Genomic DNA, 20888 nt, shown 5'->3' with positions numbered 1-20888 from the left:
ACTCTCTGCAGACGTAGAGTAGCGCATCAGGAAGGGTACACTTGGCAAGTGTTGATTTGAGCGAGCACACCGCCAGCTTAAAGCCAGTCAGCCTCTGTGGCCTAATGGATAAGGCATCGGTCTCCTAAACCGGGGATTGTGGGTTCGAGTCCCACCAGAGGTACACGTTTTACTCACTGGGGCAAAATCAGTCTCACCACATACAGGTGTAATAGTTGAGAAAGTTGGTGTTTGTGAGTGCTTACAGGTATCACAGGTATGACGACGATATGAAAATTCACACTTACTGACAACCTGAAACGAAACGATGGCCATTATCAATCGACCTGTTAGCTGCGGAAGTGTTTCAAAGCGTGATGGCGCTGTGAAAGGAAACGCTATTTTAAAATTACTTGTTGGTAAACGGTATGACCCATATGAATAGTCACTTACCTGTCTTGTGTGCAGGACTTACAGTTCAGAAAGGGAATAGCCTAAGACGGCAGGTATAAGAATTGCCAGCGGAAAGTAGGTGGCTGGACTTCAATATGTCTGAGTATGTACAGGCACACAGGAAAGGCTCATGCGACGTCCCGACTCTCTGCAGACGTAGAGTAGCGCATCAGGAAGGGTACACTTGGCAAGTGTTGATTTGAGCGAGCACACCGCCAGCTTAAAGCCAGTCAGCCTCTGTGGCCTAATGGATAAGGCATCGGTCTCCTAAACCGGGGATTGTGGGTTCGAGTCCCACCAGAGGTACACGTTTTACTCACTGGGGCAAAATCAGTCTCACCACATACAGGTGTAATAGTTGAGAAAGTTGGTGTTTGTGAGTGCTTACAGGTATCACAGGTATGACGACGATATGAAAATTCACACTTACTGACAACCTGAAACGAAACGATGGCCATTATCAATCGACCTGTTAGCTGCGGAAGTGTTTCAAAGCGTGATGGCGCTGTGAAAGGAAACGCTATTTTAAAATTACTTGTTGGTAAACGGTATGACCCATATGAATAGTCACTTACCTGTCTTGTGTGCAGGACTTACAGTTCAGAAAGGGAATAGCCTAAGACGGCAGGTATAAGAATTGCCAGCGGAAAGTAGGTGGCTGGACTTCAATATGTCTGAGTATGTACAGGCACACAGGAAAGGCTCATGCGACGTCCCGACTCTCTGCAGACGTAGAGTAGCGCATCAGGAAGGGTACACTTGGCAAGTGTTGATTTGAGCGAGCACACCGCCAGCTTAAAGCCAGTCAGCCTCTGTGGCCTAATGGATAAGGCATCGGTCTCCTAAACCGGGGATTGTGGGTTCGAGTCCCACCAGAGGTACACGTTTTACTCACTGGGGCAAAATCAGTCTCACCACATACAGGTGTAATAGTTGAGAAAGTTGGTGTTTGTGAGTGCTTACAGGTATCACAGGTATGACGACGATATGAAAATTCACACTTACTGACAACCTGAAACGAAACGATGGCCATTATCAATCGACCTGTTAGCTGCGGAAGTGTTTCAAAGCGTGATGGCGCTGTGAAAGGAAACGCTATTTTAAAATTACTTGTTGGTAAACGGTATGACCCATATGAATAGTCACTTACCTGTCTTGTGTGCAGGACTTACAGTTCAGAAAGGGAATAGCCTAAGACGGCAGGTATAAGAATTGCCAGCGGAAAGTAGGTGGCTGGACTTCAATATGTCTGAGTATGTACAGGCACACAGGAAAGGCTCATGCGACGTCCCGACTCTCTGCAGACGTAGAGTAGCGCATCAGGAAGGGTACACTTGGCAAGTGTTGATTTGAGCGAGCACACCGCCAGCTTAAAGCCAGTCAGCCTCTGTGGCCTAATGGATAAGGCATCGGTCTCCTAAACCGGGGATTGTGGGTTCGAGTCCCACCAGAGGTACACGTTTTACTCACTGGGGCAAAATCAGTCTCACCACATACAGGTGTAATAGTTGAGAAAGTTGGTGTTTGTGAGTGCTTACAGGTATCACAGGTATGACGACGATATGAAAATTCACACTTACTGACAACCTGAAACGAAACGATGGCCATTATCAATCGACCTGTTAGCTGCGGAAGTGTTTCAAAGCGTGATGGCGCTGTGAAAGGAAACGCTATTTTAAAATTACTTGTTGGTAAACGGTATGACCCATATGAATAGTCACTTACCTGTCTTGTGTGCAGGACTTACAGTTCAGAAAGGGAATAGCCTAAGACGGCAGGTATAAGAATTGCCAGCGGAAAGTAGGTGGCTGGACTTCAATATGTCTGAGTATGTACAGGCACACAGGAAAGGCTCATGCGACGTCCCGACTCTCTGCAGACGTAGAGTAGCGCATCAGGAAGGGTACACTTGGCAAGTGTTGATTTGAGCGAGCACACCGCCAGCTTAAAGCCAGTCAGCCTCTGTGGCCTAATGGATAAGGCATCGGTCTCCTAAACCGGGGATTGTGGGTTCGAGTCCCACCAGAGGTACACGTTTTACTCACTGGGGCAAAATCAGTCTCACCACATACAGGTGTAATAGTTGAGAAAGTTGGTGTTTGTGAGTGCTTACAGGTATCACAGGTATGACGACGATATGAAAATTCACACTTACTGACAACCTGAAACGAAACGATGGCCATTATCAATCGACCTGTTAGCTGCGGAAGTGTTTCAAAGCGTGATGGCGCTGTGAAAGGAAACGCTATTTTAAAATTACTTGTTGGTAAACGGTATGACCCATATGAATAGTCACTTACCTGTCTTGTGTGCAGGACTTACAGTTCAGAAAGGGAATAGCCTAAGACGGCAGGTATAAGAATTGCCAGCGGAAAGTAGGTGGCTGGACTTCAATATGTCTGAGTATGTACAGGCACACAGGAAAGGCTCATGCGACGTCCCGACTCTCTGCAGACGTAGAGTAGCGCATCAGGAAGGGTACACTTGGCAAGTGTTGATTTGAGCGAGCACACCGCCAGCTTAAAGCCAGTCAGCCTCTGTGGCCTAATGGATAAGGCATCGGTCTCCTAAACCGGGGATTGTGGGTTCGAGTCCCACCAGAGGTACACGTTTTACTCACTGGGGCAAAATCAGTCTCACCACATACAGGTGTAATAGTTGAGAAAGTTGGTGTTTGTGAGTGCTTACAGGTATCACAGGTATGACGACGATATGAAAATTCACACTTACTGACAACCTGAAACGAAACGATGGCCATTATCAATCGACCTGTTAGCTGCGGAAGTGTTTCAAAGCGTGATGGCGCTGTGAAAGGAAACGCTATTTTAAAATTACTTGTTGGTAAACGGTATGACCCATATGAATAGTCACTTACCTGTCTTGTGTGCAGGACTTACAGTTCAGAAAGGGAATAGCCTAAGACGGCAGGTATAAGAATTGCCAGCGGAAAGTAGGTGGCTGGACTTCAATATGTCTGAGTATGTACAGGCACACAGGAAAGGCTCATGCGACGTCCCGACTCTCTGCAGACGTAGAGTAGCGCATCAGGAAGGGTACACTTGGCAAGTGTTGATTTGAGCGAGCACACCGCCAGCTTAAAGCCAGTCAGCCTCTGTGGCCTAATGGATAAGGCATCGGTCTCCTAAACCGGGGATTGTGGGTTCGAGTCCCACCAGAGGTACACGTTTTACTCACTGGGGCAAAATCAGTCTCACCACATACAGGTGTAATAGTTGAGAAAGTTGGTGTTTGTGAGTGCTTACAGGTATCACAGGTATGACGACGATATGAAAATTCACACTTACTGACAACCTGAAACGAAACGATGGCCATTATCAATCGACCTGTTAGCTGCGGAAGTGTTTCAAAGCGTGATGGCGCTGTGAAAGGAAACGCTATTTTAAAATTACTTGTTGGTAAACGGTATGACCCATATGAATAGTCACTTACCTGTCTTGTGTGCAGGACTTACAGTTCAGAAAGGGAATAGCCTAAGACGGCAGGTATAAGAATTGCCAGCGGAAAGTAGGTGGCTGGACTTCAATATGTCTGAGTATGTACAGGCACACAGGAAAGGCTCATGCGACGTCCCGACTCTCTGCAGACGTAGAGTAGCGCATCAGGAAGGGTACACTTGGCAAGTGTTGATTTGAGCGAGCACACCGCCAGCTTAAAGCCAGTCAGCCTCTGTGGCCTAATGGATAAGGCATCGGTCTCCTAAACCGGGGATTGTGGGTTCGAGTCCCACCAGAGGTACACGTTTTACTCACTGGGGCAAAATCAGTCTCACCACATACAGGTGTAATAGTTGAGAAAGTTGGTGTTTGTGAGTGCTTACAGGTATCACAGGTATGACGACGATATGAAAATTCACACTTACTGACAACCTGAAACGAAACGATGGCCATTATCAATCGACCTGTTAGCTGCGGAAGTGTTTCAAAGCGTGATGGCGCTGTGAAAGGAAACGCTATTTTAAAATTACTTGTTGGTAAACGGTATGACCCATATGAATAGTCACTTACCTGTCTTGTGTGCAGGACTTACAGTTCAGAAAGGGAATAGCCTAAGACGGCAGGTATAAGAATTGCCAGCGGAAAGTAGGTGGCTGGACTTCAATATGTCTGAGTATGTACAGGCACACAGGAAAGGCTCATGCGACGTCCCGACTCTCTGCAGACGTAGAGTAGCGCATCAGGAAGGGTACACTTGGCAAGTGTTGATTTGAGCGAGCACACCGCCAGCTTAAAGCCAGTCAGCCTCTGTGGCCTAATGGATAAGGCATCGGTCTCCTAAACCGGGGATTGTGGGTTCGAGTCCCACCAGAGGTACACGTTTTACTCACTGGGGCAAAATCAGTCTCACCACATACAGGTGTAATAGTTGAGAAAGTTGGTGTTTGTGAGTGCTTACAGGTATCACAGGTATGACGACGATATGAAAATTCACACTTACTGACAACCTGAAACGAAACGATGGCCATTATCAATCGACCTGTTAGCTGCGGAAGTGTTTCAAAGCGTGATGGCGCTGTGAAAGGAAACGCTATTTTAAAATTACTTGTTGGTAAACGGTATGACCCATATGAATAGTCACTTACCTGTCTTGTGTGCAGGACTTACAGTTCAGAAAGGGAATAGCCTAAGACGGCAGGTATAAGAATTGCCAGCGGAAAGTAGGTGGCTGGACTTCAATATGTCTGAGTATGTACAGGCACACAGGAAAGGCTCATGCGACGTCCCGACTCTCTGCAGACGTAGAGTAGCGCATCAGGAAGGGTACACTTGGCAAGTGTTGATTTGAGCGAGCACACCGCCAGCTTAAAGCCAGTCAGCCTCTGTGGCCTAATGGATAAGGCATCGGTCTCCTAAACCGGGGATTGTGGGTTCGAGTCCCACCAGAGGTACACGTTTTACTCACTGGGGCAAAATCAGTCTCACCACATACAGGTGTAATAGTTGAGAAAGTTGGTGTTTGTGAGTGCTTACAGGTATCACAGGTATGACGACGATATGAAAATTCACACTTACTGACAACCTGAAACGAAACGATGGCCATTATCAATCGACCTGTTAGCTGCGGAAGTGTTTCAAAGCGTGATGGCGCTGTGAAAGGAAACGCTATTTTAAAATTACTTGTTGGTAAACGGTATGACCCATATGAATAGTCACTTACCTGTCTTGTGTGCAGGACTTACAGTTCAGAAAGGGAATAGCCTAAGACGGCAGGTATAAGAATTGCCAGCGGAAAGTAGGTGGCTGGACTTCAATATGTCTGAGTATGTACAGGCACACAGGAAAGGCTCATGCGACGTCCCGACTCTCTGCAGACGTAGAGTAGCGCATCAGGAAGGGTACACTTGGCAAGTGTTGATTTGAGCGAGCACACCGCCAGCTTAAAGCCAGTCAGCCTCTGTGGCCTAATGGATAAGGCATCGGTCTCCTAAACCGGGGATTGTGGGTTCGAGTCCCACCAGAGGTACACGTTTTACTCACTGGGGCAAAATCAGTCTCACCACATACAGGTGTAATAGTTGAGAAAGTTGGTGTTTGTGAGTGCTTACAGGTATCACAGGTATGACGACGATATGAAAATTCACACTTACTGACAACCTGAAACGAAACGATGGCCATTATCAATCGACCTGTTAGCTGCGGAAGTGTTTCAAAGCGTGATGGCGCTGTGAAAGGAAACGCTATTTTAAAATTACTTGTTGGTAAACGGTATGACCCATATGAATAGTCACTTACCTGTCTTGTGTGCAGGACTTACAGTTCAGAAAGGGAATAGCCTAAGACGGCAGATATAAGAATTGCCAGCGGAAAGTAGGTGGCTGGACTTCAATATGTCTGAGTATGTACAGGCACACAGGAAAGGCTCATGCGACGTCCCGACTCTCTGCAGACGTAGAGTAGCGCATCAGGAAGGGTACACTTGGCAAGTGTTGATTTGAGCGAGCACACCGCCAGCTTAAAGCCAGTCAGCCTCTGTGGCCTAATGGATAAGGCATCGGTCTCCTAAACCGGGGATTGTGGGTTCGAGTCCCACCAGAGGTACACGTTTTACTCACTGGGGCAAAATCAGTCTCACCACATACAGGTGTAATAGTTGAGAAAGTTGGTGTTTGTGAGTGCTTACAGGTATCACAGGTATGACGACGATATGAAAATTCACACTTACTGACAACCTGAAACGAAACGATGGCCATTATCAATCGACCTGTTAGCTGCGGAAGTGTTTCAAAGCGTGATGGCGCTGTGAAAGGAAACGCTATTTTAAAATTACTTGTTGGTAAACGGTATGACCCATATGAATAGTCACTTACCTGTCTTGTGTGCAGGACTTACAGTTCAGAAAGGGAATAGCCTAAGACGGCAGGTATAAGAATTGCCAGCGGAAAGTAGGTGGCTGGACTTCAATATGTCTGAGTATGTACAGGCACACAGGAAAGGCTCATGCGACGTCCCGACTCTCTGCAGACGTAGAGTAGCGCATCAGGAAGGGTACACTTGGCAAGTGTTGATTTGAGCGAGCACACCGCCAGCTTAAAGCCAGTCAGCCTCTGTGGCCTAATGGATAAGGCATCGGTCTCCTAAACCGGGGATTGTGGGTTCGAGTCCCACCAGAGGTACACGTTTTACTCACTGGGGCAAAATCAGTCTCACCACATACAGGTGTAATAGTTGAGAAAGTTGGTGTTTGTGAGTGCTTACAGGTATCACAGGTATGACGACGATATGAAAATTCACACTTACTGACAACCTGAAACGAAACGATGGCCATTATCAATCGACCTGTTAGCTGCGGAAGTGTTTCAAAGCGTGATGGCGCTGTGAAAGGAAACGCTATTTTAAAATTACTTGTTGGTAAACGGTATGACCCATATGAATAGTCACTTACCTGTCTTGTGTGCAGGACTTACAGTTCAGAAAGGGAATAGCCTAAGACGGCAGGTATAAGAATTGCCAGCGGAAAGTAGGTGGCTGGACTTCAATATGTCTGAGTATGTACAGGCACACAGGAAAGGCTCATGCGACGTCCCGACTCTCTGCAGACGTAGAGTAGCGCATCAGGAAGGGTACACTTGGCAAGTGTTGATTTGAGCGAGCACACCGCCAGCTTAAAGCCAGTCAGCCTCTGTGGCCTAATGGATAAGGCATCGGTCTCCTAAACCGGGGATTGTGGGTTCGAGTCCCACCAGAGGTACACGTTTTACTCACTGGGGCAAAATCAGTCTCACCACATACAGGTGTAATAGTTGAGAAAGTTGGTGTTTGTGAGTGCTTACAGGTATCACAGGTATGACGACGATATGAAAATTCACACTTACTGACAACCTGAAACGAAACGATGGCCATTATCAATCGACCTGTTAGCTGCGGAAGTGTTTCAAAGCGTGATGGCGCTGTGAAAGGAAACGCTATTTTAAAATTACTTGTTGGTAAACGGTATGACCCATATGAATAGTCACTTACCTGTCTTGTGTGCAGGACTTACAGTTCAGAAAGGGAATAGCCTAAGACGGCAGGTATAAGAATTGCCAGCGGAAAGTAGGTGGCTGGACTTCAATATGTCTGAGTATGTACAGGCACACAGGAAAGGCTCATGCGACGTCCCGACTCTCTGCAGACGTAGAGTAGCGCATCAGGAAGGGTACACTTGGCAAGTGTTGATTTGAGCGAGCACACCGCCAGCTTAAAGCCAGTCAGCCTCTGTGGCCTAATGGATAAGGCATCGGTCTCCTAAACCGGGGATTGTGGGTTCGAGTCCCACCAGAGGTACACGTTTTACTCACTGGGGCAAAATCAGTCTCACCACATACAGGTGTAATAGTTGAGAAAGTTGGTGTTTGTGAGTGCTTACAGGTATCACAGGTATGACGACGATATGAAAATTCACACTTACTGACAACCTGAAACGAAACGATGGCCATTATCAATCGACCTGTTAGCTGCGGAAGTGTTTCAAAGCGTGATGGCGCTGTGAAAGGAAACGCTATTTTAAAATTACTTGTTGGTAAACGGTATGACCCATATGAATAGTCACTTACCTGTCTTGTGTGCAGGACTTACAGTTCAGAAAGGGAATAGCCTAAGACGGCAGGTATAAGAATTGCCAGCGGAAAGTAGGTGGCTGGACTTCAATATGTCTGAGTATGTACAGGCACACAGGAAAGGCTCATGCGACGTCCCGACTCTCTGCAGACGTAGAGTAGCGCATCAGGAAGGGTACACTTGGCAAGTGTTGATTTGAGCGAGCACACCGCCAGCTTAAAGCCAGTCAGCCTCTGTGGCCTAATGGATAAGGCATCGGTCTCCTAAACCGGGGATTGTGGGTTCGAGTCCCACCAGAGGTACACGTTTTACTCACTGGGGCAAAATCAGTCTCACCACATACAGGTGTAATAGTTGAGAAAGTTGGTGTTTGTGAGTGCTTACAGGTATCACAGGTATGACGACGATATGAAAATTCACACTTACTGACAACCTGAAACGAAACGATGGCCATTATCAATCGACCTGTTAGCTGCGGAAGTGTTTCAAAGCGTGATGGCGCTGTGAAAGGAAACGCTATTTTAAAATTACTTGTTGGTAAACGGTATGACCCATATGAATAGTCACTTACCTGTCTTGTGTGCAGGACTTACAGTTCAGAAAGGGAATAGCCTAAGACGGCAGGTATAAGAATTGCCAGCGGAAAGTAGGTGGCTGGACTTCAATATGTCTGAGTATGTACAGGCACACAGGAAAGGCTCATGCGACGTCCCGACTCTCTGCAGACGTAGAGTAGCGCATCAGGAAGGGTACACTTGGCAAGTGTTGATTTGAGCGAGCACACCGCCAGCTTAAAGCCAGTCAGCCTCTGTGGCCTAATGGATAAGGCATCGGTCTCCTAAACCGGGGATTGTGGGTTCGAGTCCCACCAGAGGTACACGTTTTACTCACTGGGGCAAAATCAGTCTCACCACATACAGGTGTAATAGTTGAGAAAGTTGGTGTTTGTGAGTGCTTACAGGTATCACAGGTATGACGACGATATGAAAATTCACACTTACTGACAACCTGAAACGAAACGATGGCCATTATCAATCGACCTGTTAGCTGCGGAAGTGTTTCAAAGCGTGATGGCGCTGTGAAAGGAAACGCTATTTTAAAATTACTTGTTGGTAAACGGTATGACCCATATGAATAGTCACTTACCTGTCTTGTGTGCAGGACTTACAGTTCAGAAAGGGAATAGCCTAAGACGGCAGGTATAAGAATTGCCAGCGGAAAGTAGGTGGCTGGACTTCAATATGTCTGAGTATGTACAGGCACACAGGAAAGGCTCATGCGACGTCCCGACTCTCTGCAGACGTAGAGTAGCGCATCAGGAAGGGTACACTTGGCAAGTGTTGATTTGAGCGAGCACACCGCCAGCTTAAAGCCAGTCAGCCTCTGTGGCCTAATGGATAAGGCATCGGTCTCCTAAACCGGGGATTGTGGGTTCGAGTCCCACCAGAGGTACACGTTTTACTCACTGGGGCAAAATCAGTCTCACCACATACAGGTGTAATAGTTGAGAAAGTTGGTGTTTGTGAGTGCTTACAGGTATCACAGGTATGACGACGATATGAAAATTCACACTTACTGACAACCTGAAACGAAACGATGGCCATTATCAATCGACCTGTTAGCTGCGGAAGTGTTTCAAAGCGTGATGGCGCTGTGAAAGGAAACGCTATTTTAAAATTACTTGTTGGTAAACGGTATGACCCATATGAATAGTCACTTACCTGTCTTGTGTGCAGGACTTACAGTTCAGAAAGGGAATAGCCTAAGACGGCAGGTATAAGAATTGCCAGCGGAAAGTAGGTGGCTGGACTTCAATATGTCTGAGTATGTACAGGCACACAGGAAAGGCTCATGCGACGTCCCGACTCTCTGCAGACGTAGAGTAGCGCATCAGGAAGGGTACACTTGGCAAGTGTTGATTTGAGCGAGCACACCGCCAGCTTAAAGCCAGTCAGCCTCTGTGGCCTAATGGATAAGGCATCGGTCTCCTAAACCGGGGATTGTGGGTTCGAGTCCCACCAGAGGTACACGTTTTACTCACTGGGGCAAAATCAGTCTCACCACATACAGGTGTAATAGTTGAGAAAGTTGGTGTTTGTGAGTGCTTACAGGTATCACAGGTATGACGACGATATGAAAATTCACACTTACTGACAACCTGAAACGAAACGATGGCCATTATCAATCGACCTGTTAGCTGCGGAAGTGTTTCAAAGCGTGATGGCGCTGTGAAAGGAAACGCTATTTTAAAATTACTTGTTGGTAAACGGTATGACCCATATGAATAGTCACTTACCTGTCTTGTGTGCAGGACTTACAGTTCAGAAAGGGAATAGCCTAAGACGGCAGGTATAAGAATTGCCAGCGGAAAGTAGGTGGCTGGACTTCAATATGTCTGAGTATGTACAGGCACACAGGAAAGGCTCATGCGACGTCCCGACTCTCTGCAGACGTAGAGTAGCGCATCAGGAAGGGTACACTTGGCAAGTGTTGATTTGAGCGAGCACACCGCCAGCTTAAAGCCAGTCAGCCTCTGTGGCCTAATGGATAAGGCATCGGTCTCCTAAACCGGGGATTGTGGGTTCGAGTCCCACCAGAGGTACACGTTTTACTCACTGGGGCAAAATCAGTCTCACCACATACAGGTGTAATAGTTGAGAAAGTTGGTGTTTGTGAGTGCTTACAGGTATCACAGGTATGACGACGATATGAAAATTCACACTTACTGACAACCTGAAACGAAACGATGGCCATTATCAATCGACCTGTTAGCTGCGGAAGTGTTTCAAAGCGTGATGGCGCTGTGAAAGGAAACGCTATTTTAAAATTACTTGTTGGTAAACGGTATGACCCATATGAATAGTCACTTACCTGTCTTGTGTGCAGGACTTACAGTTCAGAAAGGGAATAGCCTAAGACGGCAGGTATAAGAATTGCCAGCGGAAAGTAGGTGGCTGGACTTCAATATGTCTGAGTATGTACAGGCACACAGGAAAGGCTCATGCGACGTCCCGACTCTCTGCAGACGTAGAGTAGCGCATCAGGAAGGGTACACTTGGCAAGTGTTGATTTGAGCGAGCACACCGCCAGCTTAAAGCCAGTCAGCCTCTGTGGCCTAATGGATAAGGCATCGGTCTCCTAAACCGGGGATTGTGGGTTCGAGTCCCACCAGAGGTACACGTTTTACTCACTGGGGCAAAATCAGTCTCACCACATACAGGTGTAATAGTTGAGAAAGTTGGTGTTTGTGAGTGCTTACAGGTATCACAGGTATGACGACGATATGAAAATTCACACTTACTGACAACCTGAAACGAAACGATGGCCATTATCAATCGACCTGTTAGCTGCGGAAGTGTTTCAAAGCGTGATGGCGCTGTGAAAGGAAACGCTATTTTAAAATTACTTGTTGGTAAACGGTATGACCCATATGAATAGTCACTTACCTGTCTTGTGTGCAGGACTTACAGTTCAGAAAGGGAATAGCCTAAGACGGCAGGTATAAGAATTGCCAGCGGAAAGTAGGTGGCTGGACTTCAATATGTCTGAGTATGTACAGGCACACAGGAAAGGCTCATGCGACGTCCCGACTCTCTGCAGACGTAGAGTAGCGCATCAGGAAGGGTACACTTGGCAAGTGTTGATTTGAGCGAGCACACCGCCAGCTTAAAGCCAGTCAGCCTCTGTGGCCTAATGGATAAGGCATCGGTCTCCTAAACCGGGGATTGTGGGTTCGAGTCCCACCAGAGGTACACGTTTTACTCACTGGGGCAAAATCAGTCTCACCACATACAGGTGTAATAGTTGAGAAAGTTGGTGTTTGTGAGTGCTTACAGGTATCACAGGTATGACGACGATATGAAAATTCACACTTACTGACAACCTGAAACGAAACGATGGCCATTATCAATCGACCTGTTAGCTGCGGAAGTGTTTCAAAGCGTGATGGCGCTGTGAAAGGAAACGCTATTTTAAAATTACTTGTTGGTAAACGGTATGACCCATATGAATAGTCACTTACCTGTCTTGTGTGCAGGACTTACAGTTCAGAAAGGGAATAGCCTAAGACGGCAGGTATAAGAATTGCCAGCGGAAAGTAGGTGGCTGGACTTCAATATGTCTGAGTATGTACAGGCACACAGGAAAGGCTCATGCGACGTCCCGACTCTCTGCAGACGTAGAGTAGCGCATCAGGAAGGGTACACTTGGCAAGTGTTGATTTGAGCGAGCACACCGCCAGCTTAAAGCCAGTCAGCCTCTGTGGCCTAATGGATAAGGCATCGGTCTCCTAAACCGGGGATGTGGGTTCGAGTCCCACCAGAGGTACACGTTTTACTCACTGGGGCAAAATCAGTCTCACCACATACAGGTGTAATAGTTGAGAAAGTTGGTGTTTGTGAGTGCTTACAGGTATCACAGGTATGACGACGATATGAAAATTCACACTTACTGACAACCTGAAACGAAACGATGGCCATTATCAATCGACCTGTTAGCTGCGGAAGTGTTTCAAAGCGTGATGGCGCTGTGAAAGGAAACGCTATTTTAAAATTACTTGTTGGTAAACGGTATGACCCATATGAATAGTCACTTACCTGTCTTGTGTGCAGGACTTACAGTTCAGAAAGGGAATAGCCTAAGACGGCAGGTATAAGAATTGCCAGCGGAAAGTAGGTGGCTGGACTTCAATATGTCTGAGTATGTACAGGCACACAGGAAAGGCTCATGCGACGTCCCGACTCTCTGCAGACGTAGAGTAGCGCATCAGGAAGGGTACACTTGGCAAGTGTTGATTTGAGCGAGCACACCGCCAGCTTAAAGCCAGTCAGCCTCTGTGGCCTAATGGATAAGGCATCGGTCTCCTAAACCGGGGATTGTGGGTTCGAGTCCCACCAGAGGTACACGTTTTACTCACTGGGGCAAAATCAGTCTCACCACATACAGGTGTAATAGTTGAGAAAGTTGGTGTTTGTGAGTGCTTACAGGTATCACAGGTATGACGACGATATGAAAATTCACACTTACTGACAACCTGAAACGAAACGATGGCCATTATCAATCGACCTGTTAGCTGCGGAAGTGTTTCAAAGCGTGATGGCGCTGTGAAAGGAAACGCTATTTTAAAATTACTTGTTGGTAAACGGTATGACCCATATGAATAGTCACTTACCTGTCTTGTGTGCAGGACTTACAGTTCAGAAAGGGAATAGCCTAAGACGGCAGGTATAAGAATTGCCAGCGGAAAGTAGGTGGCTGGACTTCAATATGTCTGAGTATGTACAGGCACACAGGAAAGGCTCATGCGACGTCCCGACTCTCTGCAGACGTAGAGTAGCGCATCAGGAAGGGTACACTTGGCAAGTGTTGATTTGAGCGAGCACACCGCCAGCTTAAAGCCAGTCAGCCTCTGTGGCCTAATGGATAAGGCATCGGTCTCCTAAACCGGGGATTGTGGGTTCGAGTCCCACCAGAGGTACACGTTTTACTCACTGGGGCAAAATCAGTCTCACCACATACAGGTGTAATAGTTGAGAAAGTTGGTGTTTGTGAGTGCTTACAGGTATCACAGGTATGACGACGATATGAAAATTCACACTTACTGACAACCTGAAACGAAACGATGGCCATTATCAATCGACCTGTTAGCTGCGGAAGTGTTTCAAAGCGTGATGGCGCTGTGAAAGGAAACGCTATTTTAAAATTACTTGTTGGTAAACGGTATGACCCATATGAATAGTCACTTACCTGTCTTGTGTGCAGGACTTACAGTTCAGAAAGGGAATAGCCTAAGACGGCAGGTATAAGAATTGCCAGCGGAAAGTAGGTGGCTGGACTTCAATATGTCTGAGTATGTACAGGCACACAGGAAAGGCTCATGCGACGTCCCGACTCTCTGCAGACGTAGAGTAGCGCATCAGGAAGGGTACACTTGGCAAGTGTTGATTTGAGCGAGCACACCGCCAGCTTAAAGCCAGTCAGCCTCTGTGGCCTAATGGATAAGGCATCGGTCTCCTAAACCGGGGATTGTGGGTTCGAGTCCCACCAGAGGTACACGTTTTACTCACTGGGGCAAAATCAGTCTCACCACATACAGGTGTAATAGTTGAGAAAGTTGGTGTTTGTGAGTGCTTACAGGTATCACAGGTATGACGACGATATGAAAATTCACACTTACTGACAACCTGAAACGAAACGATGGCCATTATCAATCGACCTGTTAGCTGCGGAAGTGTTTCAAAGCGTGATGGCGCTGTGAAAGGAAACGCTATTTTAAAATTACTTGTTGGTAAACGGTATGACCCATATGAATAGTCACTTACCTGTCTTGTGTGCAGGACTTACAGTTCAGAAAGGGAATAGCCTAAGACGGCAGGTATAAGAATTGCCAGCGGAAAGTAGGTGGCTGGACTTCAATATGTCTGAGTATGTACAGGCACACAGGAAAGGCTCATGCGACGTCCCGACTCTCTGCAGACGTAGAGTAGCGCATCAGGAAGGGTACACTTGGCAAGTGTTGATTTGAGCGAGCACACCGCCAGCTTAAAGCCAGTCAGCCTCTGTGGCCTAATGGATAAGGCATCGGTCTCCTAAACCGGGGATTGTGGGTTCGAGTCCCACCAGAGGTACACGTTTTACTCACTGGGGCAAAATCAGTCTCACCACATACAGGTGTAATAGTTGAGAAAGTTGGTGTTTGTGAGTGCTTACAGGTATCACAGGTATGACGACGATATGAAAATTCACACTTACTGACAACCTGAAACGAAACGATGGCCATTATCAATCGACCTGTTAGCTGCGGAAGTGTTTCAAAGCGTGATGGCGCTGTGAAAGGAAACGCTATTTTAAAATTACTTGTTGGTAAACGGTATGACCCATATGAATAGTCACTTACCTGTCTTGTGTGCAGGACTTACAGTTCAGAAAGGGAATAGCCTAAGACGGCAGGTATAAGAATTGCCAGCGGAAAGTAGGTGGCTGGACTTCAATATGTCTGAGTATGTACAGGCACACAGGAAAGGCTCATGCGACGTCCCGACTCTCTGCAGACGTAGAGTAGCGCATCAGGAAGGGTACACTTGGCAAGTGTTGATTTGAGCGAGCACACCGCCAGCTTAAAGCCAGTCAGCCTCTGTGGCCTAATGGATAAGGCATCGGTCTCCTAAACCGGGGATTGTGGGTTCGAGTCCCACCAGAGGTACACGTTTTACTCACTGGGGCAAAATCAGTCTCACCACATACAGGTGTAATAGTTGAGAAAGTTGGTGTTTGTGAGTGCTTACAGGTATCACAGGTATGACGACGATATGAAAATTCACACTTACTGACAACCTGAAACGAAACGATGGCCATTATCAATCGACCTGTTAGCTGCGGAAGTGTTTCAAAGCGTGATGGCGCTGTGAAAGGAAACGCTATTTTAAAATTACTTGTTGGTAAACGGTATGACCCATATGAATAGTCACTTACCTGTCTTGTGTGCAGGACTTACAGTTCAGAAAGGGAATAGCCTAAGACGGCAGGTATAAGAATTGCCAGCGGAAAGTAGGTGGCTGGACTTCAATATGTCTGAGTATGTACAGGCACACAGGAAAGGCTCATGCGACGTCCCGACTCTCTGCAGACGTAGAGTAGCGCATCAGGAAGGGTACACTTGGCAAGTGTTGATTTGAGCGAGCACACCGCCAGCTTAAAGCCAGTCAGCCTCTGTGGCCTAATGGATAAGGCATCGGTCTCCTAAACCGGGGATTGTGGGTTCGAGTCCCACCAGAGGTACACGTTTTACTCACTGGGGCAAAATCAGTCTCACCACATACAGGTGTAATAGTTGAGAAAGTTGGTGTTTGTGAGTGCTTACAGGTATCACAGGTATGACGACGATATGAAAATTCACACTTACTGACAACCTGAAACGAAACGATGGCCATTATCAATCGACCTGTTAGCTGCGGAAGTGTTTCAAAGCGTGATGGCGCTGTGAAAGGAAACGCTATTTTAAAATTACTTGTTGGTAAACGGTATGACCCATATGAATAGTCACTTACCTGTCTTGTGTGCAGGACTTACAGTTCAGAAAGGGAATAGCCTAAGACGGCAGGTATAAGAATTGCCAGCGGAAAGTAGGTGGCTGGACTTCAATATGTCTGAGTATGTACAGGCACACAGGAAAGGCTCATGCGACGTCCCGACTTTCTGCAGACGTAGAGTAGCGCATCAGGAAGGGTACACTTGGCAAGTGTTGATTTGAGCGAGCACACCGCCAGCTTAAAGCCAGTCAGCCTCTGTGGCCTAATGGATAAGGCATCGGTCTCCTAAACCGGGGATTGTGGGTTCGAGTCCCACCAGAGGTACACGTTTTACTCACTGGGGCAAAATCAGTCTCACCACATACAGGTGTAATAGTTGAGAAAGTTGGTGTTTGTGAGTGCTTACAGGTATCACAGGTATGACGACGATATGAAAATTCACACTTACTGACAACCTGAAACGAAACGATGGCCATTATCAATCGACCTGTTAGCTGCGGAAGTGTTTCAAAGCGTGATGGCGCTGTGAAAGGAAACGCTATTTTAAAATTACTTGTTGGTAAACGGTATGACCCATATGAATAGTCACTTACCTGTCTTGTGTGCAGGACTTACAGTTCAGAAAGGGAATAGCCTAAGACGGCAGGTATAAGAATTGCCAGCGGAAAGTAGGTGGCTGGACTTCAATATGTCTGAGTATGTACAGGCACACAGGAAAGGCTCATGCGACGTCCCGACTCTCTGCAGACGTAGAGTAGCGCATCAGGAAGGGTACACTTGGCAAGTGTTGATTTGAGCGAGCACACCGCCAGCTTAAAGCCAGTCAGCCTCTGTGGCCTAATGGATTCAGTCGTGCTTCGGTGGGCGAGCTGTGCGGACGGGCCTTGTTTACGTGCTCGCTGCGGCCGGCCGCGCGCTGACAAGTAAGTGGGCGCTCTTGTGGCTTACACGCCAATTGTATATTTGAAAATGAATCGAACATGAATATGACGCAACCGCTTCGCAAAGATACTTTGAAGTTCACGTTCGATGAACGCTTTGCACGACCTAAAGCATTCGAAGTAGAACAGTTCTTGCGCGATGTAGTAAAGCTCAGTTCCACTGATATAATTGGGATCCACTTATCGATTGTGAGTAGCACAGTTTATGTAAAGATGGTGAATGCTAAATGCTGTGATAGGATTATTGAAGGATGTGGAGGATCTTTTAAATTTAATCACTGTGATGGAAACGTCGGTGATGTCAAAGTAGATCATGCAGGTTTCGGGATAAGAACAGTCCGTATTTTTGAACTTCCCTTTGAAATAACTACGGAACAAATTAATTGCGTCCTCAAAGCATATGGGAAGGTCATTAGTAATGTTGCGGAAAAGTGGACCACCTTTCAAACGTTTCCAGTTTTAAATGGTGTCAGGCAAATAAAAATAGATCTTCAGCAGCATATTCCCTCGTATGTTTACGTATGCGGTTATAGAGCTATTGTGATGTATGATGGACAGCCGCGTACTTGCTCCGGCTGTGGACAGACTGGACACGTACGTTCAGAATGTATACAGAGGAGAGTGACGCAGGTACCGGCGGGGGAAGTAGTCCCTCCCATGACGATGACGACCTTACCAGTGACATATGCTACGGCCACCCGTGGCCACTCTGCTACGACACCGAGTTTCGCTTTGGAGAGCAGTGGCGACAGAAAAGACGACGACCAAAACTTGTCAGTGACCACTAGCTCTACTGAAGTAACGACTGTCGTTCCGTCGCCTGAAGCGGCGCCCATTACAGAAGCAGGATGTCTTTCCAAAAATGACGGAACTACTGAGCAAGACGTACAGAGAGACGAGAACGAGGATGCTGCACAAGATCCCAGCACGGCTTCCGAGACTGAAGAGCGACAGAAATCCGGATCTCTTCCCAAAAAGCATAAAAAACGGAGGATAGCTCCACCTGACGCTCCTCAAAAGGTACAATCAGTGCGTGAAAAGGCACAACAAATTGGTCGCAAAATCAGTGGTATGACATCCGTCAATTTTGACGTAGACCCACAGACCCCGCATACAGCGGGAAAAGACGAGTTTCGAAAAGTGAAAACGCAGACGCAACACGATGGTGAAACGAAACGGTCCACAAGTAAAGAAACAAAGAACAGAACTCCATCTCAACGTGGGCCAGAGATAGAGTTGTCTCAACGCAGTGATACGAAAAATTGGGCAGATGACATTGAAGAATTTCCCGCAGATGAGGAAATGAAAGAAGTGTCACACCTACCAGGAGGAAAGATTCCAGTGCAGAAAGACAAGCAAATGAGGGACGAGACATCGTCTCGGCCATAACATGGAAAACCTTAGGCTTTGTCGACAGTGGGTCATAACGACTTGTATACTTACTTAATTAATCATGAATTCGTTACAAGCTTATAGAATCGGGACTTTGAATCTAAACAAGATCCGTAGCGAATTAAACCTTAAGAACTTGCAAGACATGCTCTACGCCGCTGATATTGATGTTATTATGTTACAAGAAGTAACAGATATTAGACTGGATGCCATCACAGGTTACAATGCAGTCGTAAATCCAGGGAGCGACAGAGACCTCGGAACTGCGATACTCGCCAAAGAAGGAATTATCATCAAAGATGTGGAGAAACTGGTAAACGCCAGAGGTCTAGCTGTCACCATTCACAATACGCGTTTTATAAATATTTATGCACCATCTGGCACCGGGAACAGGAGGCGAAGAGCTGAATTTTATAAAGATGATATAGTTCCCCTTTTCGGTGGCCGCTACGAGCATATCATTTTTGGAGGTGATTATAATTGTGTGCTGTCTCCAAAAGACCAGACGCCGCATTTTAATAACTGTGCAGAACTCGGAGCCGTAATTACAGAACTCCGCTTAATTGACACCTGGGAGCTCAAGAACGGTGCATTGCCGGGTTTCACTCATATTACGAATCATTCCGCTAGTCGCATCGACAGGATCTATGTAACAGTCGACCTGGAAACACACGTTCTCCAGACAGAGTTATGGCCCACTATCTTTTCGGATCACGCTGCATACATATGTACCATGAACTTAAAACGGCAAGAAACGTACAGGGGACGAGGCTTGTGGAAGTTGAACGTGGAACATCTAAAAGACCCTGAATACCACGAAATATTCAATAACGTATGGAACGCGTGCGAGAACAAATTCGCTTCATATACCTCGGCACTGGCATGGTGGATGAAATGTGTGAAACCCGCGATAAGAAAATCGCTGATGAATTACTCCCGCGAGAAAAGTGTTTGGCAAAAACGGACGATAGAATATTACTTCCAAGTCCTTCGTGACCTATATCAATCTGATGAGTCCGTAATCGCCAACTACGTGGAAATAAAACGGATTCAGGCTAAACTTCTCGGACTGAAGCGGAAACAGCTGGAAGGTCATCAAGTAAGAACAGGACTTCACGATGCTGTAAAAGGAGAGCAAACATCTATATATCATGTGATTAATGAGAGGAAGGGGCAACGCAGGAAAATAATAACCGAACTAAGATCTTCTGACGGCAGGTTACTGACGCAGCAAAGTGACATCAAGAACGAAATTCACAAGTACTTCGCAGAGTTATTAGGCAAAACGACAATGGATATCCCGGTGGACAATGACATCATGACGGGATTCACACGCGGGCTCGACCCAGTAGAAGCAAACAACTTGTTAACTGAAATCACAGAAGAAGAAGTCGCAGACGCTATAACACGAAGCCCGAAAAATAAGTCTCCTGGGCCTGACGGAATCCCGGCCGAGTTCTATCAAATGTTCAGAAGACAGTTGATTCCCAAATTAGCGTGTATCTGTAACGAATTAATGAATCCCGCCAATGGCATCCCACGCGACTTCCTAGAAGGAACCATTGTTCTAATCCCGAAACATCCTGCAGGAAAATCTGTAACAAATTTTAGGCCTATCACTCTCCTAAATTCGGACTATAAAATATTTGCCCGCATCATAAACGAAAGATTAAAATCAGTATTGAACACAGTCACTGGATCATATCAATCGAGCGTAGGAAAAGACAGATCAATTTACCAAACACTGTGCGACTACAGAGATATTATTTCCATTGCCGCAGCCTGTAAAATAAAATGCGCCATCGTATCATTGGACTTTGAGAAAGCATTCGATAGAGTCGATCATGTTTATCTTTTTCACACCATGCGTGCCATGAACTTCCCGCAAGGTTTTATCAACATTATTACAAATCTTCTGCAGAAGTCAACATCGATAGTTATGGTAAACGGTCAGTCCAGTAAGCCCATTGTAATGAAAAGTTCGGTGCGACAAGGGTGCCCGATGTCTATGTCACTCTTTGCAATAGCAATCGAGCCATTGC

The 20888-nt window shown here is 46.6% G+C and overlaps 30 non-coding genes across 30 annotated transcripts; all 30 read left to right on the top strand.

Moving 5' to 3' along the window:
* Positions 1 to 90: 90 nt before the first annotated feature.
* Positions 91 to 163, top strand: Trnar-ccu (transfer RNA arginine (anticodon CCU)). The gene has a single exon. It is a non-coding gene; the product is annotated as a tRNA-Arg (tRNA).
* A 502-nt stretch (positions 164 to 665) lies between these two features.
* On the top strand, positions 666 to 738 carry Trnar-ccu (transfer RNA arginine (anticodon CCU)). Its single transcript has one exon. It is a non-coding gene; the product is annotated as a tRNA-Arg (tRNA).
* Positions 739 to 1240: 502 nt separating this feature from the next.
* Trnar-ccu (transfer RNA arginine (anticodon CCU)) lies at positions 1241 to 1313 on the top strand. Its single transcript has one exon. It is a non-coding gene; the product is annotated as a tRNA-Arg (tRNA).
* Positions 1314 to 1815: 502 nt separating this feature from the next.
* Trnar-ccu (transfer RNA arginine (anticodon CCU)) lies at positions 1816 to 1888 on the top strand. Its single transcript has one exon. It is a non-coding gene; the product is annotated as a tRNA-Arg (tRNA).
* Positions 1889 to 2390: 502 nt separating this feature from the next.
* Trnar-ccu (transfer RNA arginine (anticodon CCU)) lies at positions 2391 to 2463 on the top strand. The gene has a single exon. It is a non-coding gene; the product is annotated as a tRNA-Arg (tRNA).
* A 502-nt stretch (positions 2464 to 2965) lies between these two features.
* Positions 2966 to 3038, top strand: Trnar-ccu (transfer RNA arginine (anticodon CCU)). Its single transcript has one exon. It is a non-coding gene; the product is annotated as a tRNA-Arg (tRNA).
* A 502-nt stretch (positions 3039 to 3540) lies between these two features.
* Positions 3541 to 3613, top strand: Trnar-ccu (transfer RNA arginine (anticodon CCU)). Its single transcript has one exon. It is a non-coding gene; the product is annotated as a tRNA-Arg (tRNA).
* A 502-nt stretch (positions 3614 to 4115) lies between these two features.
* Trnar-ccu (transfer RNA arginine (anticodon CCU)) lies at positions 4116 to 4188 on the top strand. Its single transcript has one exon. It is a non-coding gene; the product is annotated as a tRNA-Arg (tRNA).
* A 502-nt stretch (positions 4189 to 4690) lies between these two features.
* On the top strand, positions 4691 to 4763 carry Trnar-ccu (transfer RNA arginine (anticodon CCU)). Its single transcript has one exon. It is a non-coding gene; the product is annotated as a tRNA-Arg (tRNA).
* Positions 4764 to 5265: 502 nt separating this feature from the next.
* Positions 5266 to 5338, top strand: Trnar-ccu (transfer RNA arginine (anticodon CCU)). The gene has a single exon. It is a non-coding gene; the product is annotated as a tRNA-Arg (tRNA).
* A 502-nt stretch (positions 5339 to 5840) lies between these two features.
* Positions 5841 to 5913, top strand: Trnar-ccu (transfer RNA arginine (anticodon CCU)). Its single transcript has one exon. It is a non-coding gene; the product is annotated as a tRNA-Arg (tRNA).
* A 502-nt stretch (positions 5914 to 6415) lies between these two features.
* Trnar-ccu (transfer RNA arginine (anticodon CCU)) lies at positions 6416 to 6488 on the top strand. The gene has a single exon. It is a non-coding gene; the product is annotated as a tRNA-Arg (tRNA).
* A 502-nt stretch (positions 6489 to 6990) lies between these two features.
* Trnar-ccu (transfer RNA arginine (anticodon CCU)) lies at positions 6991 to 7063 on the top strand. Its single transcript has one exon. It is a non-coding gene; the product is annotated as a tRNA-Arg (tRNA).
* Positions 7064 to 7565: 502 nt separating this feature from the next.
* Trnar-ccu (transfer RNA arginine (anticodon CCU)) lies at positions 7566 to 7638 on the top strand. The gene has a single exon. It is a non-coding gene; the product is annotated as a tRNA-Arg (tRNA).
* Positions 7639 to 8140: 502 nt separating this feature from the next.
* Positions 8141 to 8213, top strand: Trnar-ccu (transfer RNA arginine (anticodon CCU)). The gene has a single exon. It is a non-coding gene; the product is annotated as a tRNA-Arg (tRNA).
* A 502-nt stretch (positions 8214 to 8715) lies between these two features.
* Trnar-ccu (transfer RNA arginine (anticodon CCU)) lies at positions 8716 to 8788 on the top strand. Its single transcript has one exon. It is a non-coding gene; the product is annotated as a tRNA-Arg (tRNA).
* A 502-nt stretch (positions 8789 to 9290) lies between these two features.
* Trnar-ccu (transfer RNA arginine (anticodon CCU)) lies at positions 9291 to 9363 on the top strand. The gene has a single exon. It is a non-coding gene; the product is annotated as a tRNA-Arg (tRNA).
* A 502-nt stretch (positions 9364 to 9865) lies between these two features.
* On the top strand, positions 9866 to 9938 carry Trnar-ccu (transfer RNA arginine (anticodon CCU)). The gene has a single exon. It is a non-coding gene; the product is annotated as a tRNA-Arg (tRNA).
* A 502-nt stretch (positions 9939 to 10440) lies between these two features.
* On the top strand, positions 10441 to 10513 carry Trnar-ccu (transfer RNA arginine (anticodon CCU)). Its single transcript has one exon. It is a non-coding gene; the product is annotated as a tRNA-Arg (tRNA).
* Positions 10514 to 11015: 502 nt separating this feature from the next.
* Positions 11016 to 11088, top strand: Trnar-ccu (transfer RNA arginine (anticodon CCU)). Its single transcript has one exon. It is a non-coding gene; the product is annotated as a tRNA-Arg (tRNA).
* Positions 11089 to 11590: 502 nt separating this feature from the next.
* Trnar-ccu (transfer RNA arginine (anticodon CCU)) lies at positions 11591 to 11663 on the top strand. The gene has a single exon. It is a non-coding gene; the product is annotated as a tRNA-Arg (tRNA).
* Positions 11664 to 12165: 502 nt separating this feature from the next.
* Trnar-ccu (transfer RNA arginine (anticodon CCU)) lies at positions 12166 to 12238 on the top strand. Its single transcript has one exon. It is a non-coding gene; the product is annotated as a tRNA-Arg (tRNA).
* A 502-nt stretch (positions 12239 to 12740) lies between these two features.
* Trnar-ccu (transfer RNA arginine (anticodon CCU)) lies at positions 12741 to 12812 on the top strand. The gene has a single exon. It is a non-coding gene; the product is annotated as a tRNA-Arg (tRNA).
* Positions 12813 to 13314: 502 nt separating this feature from the next.
* Trnar-ccu (transfer RNA arginine (anticodon CCU)) lies at positions 13315 to 13387 on the top strand. The gene has a single exon. It is a non-coding gene; the product is annotated as a tRNA-Arg (tRNA).
* A 502-nt stretch (positions 13388 to 13889) lies between these two features.
* Positions 13890 to 13962, top strand: Trnar-ccu (transfer RNA arginine (anticodon CCU)). Its single transcript has one exon. It is a non-coding gene; the product is annotated as a tRNA-Arg (tRNA).
* A 502-nt stretch (positions 13963 to 14464) lies between these two features.
* Trnar-ccu (transfer RNA arginine (anticodon CCU)) lies at positions 14465 to 14537 on the top strand. The gene has a single exon. It is a non-coding gene; the product is annotated as a tRNA-Arg (tRNA).
* A 502-nt stretch (positions 14538 to 15039) lies between these two features.
* Positions 15040 to 15112, top strand: Trnar-ccu (transfer RNA arginine (anticodon CCU)). Its single transcript has one exon. It is a non-coding gene; the product is annotated as a tRNA-Arg (tRNA).
* A 502-nt stretch (positions 15113 to 15614) lies between these two features.
* Trnar-ccu (transfer RNA arginine (anticodon CCU)) lies at positions 15615 to 15687 on the top strand. The gene has a single exon. It is a non-coding gene; the product is annotated as a tRNA-Arg (tRNA).
* A 502-nt stretch (positions 15688 to 16189) lies between these two features.
* Trnar-ccu (transfer RNA arginine (anticodon CCU)) lies at positions 16190 to 16262 on the top strand. Its single transcript has one exon. It is a non-coding gene; the product is annotated as a tRNA-Arg (tRNA).
* Positions 16263 to 16764: 502 nt separating this feature from the next.
* Trnar-ccu (transfer RNA arginine (anticodon CCU)) lies at positions 16765 to 16837 on the top strand. Its single transcript has one exon. It is a non-coding gene; the product is annotated as a tRNA-Arg (tRNA).
* Positions 16838 to 20888: the final 4051 nt, after the last annotated feature.

The sequence above is a fragment of the Schistocerca serialis genome, chromosome 1, assembly GCF_023864345.2.
Source record: "Schistocerca serialis cubense isolate TAMUIC-IGC-003099 chromosome 1, iqSchSeri2.2, whole genome shotgun sequence".
Lineage (NCBI taxonomy): Eukaryota > Metazoa > Arthropoda > Insecta > Orthoptera > Acrididae > Schistocerca > Schistocerca serialis.
The sequence above is the reverse complement of the archived record's forward strand: the minus strand, read 5'-3'. Positions and strand labels throughout refer to the sequence as shown.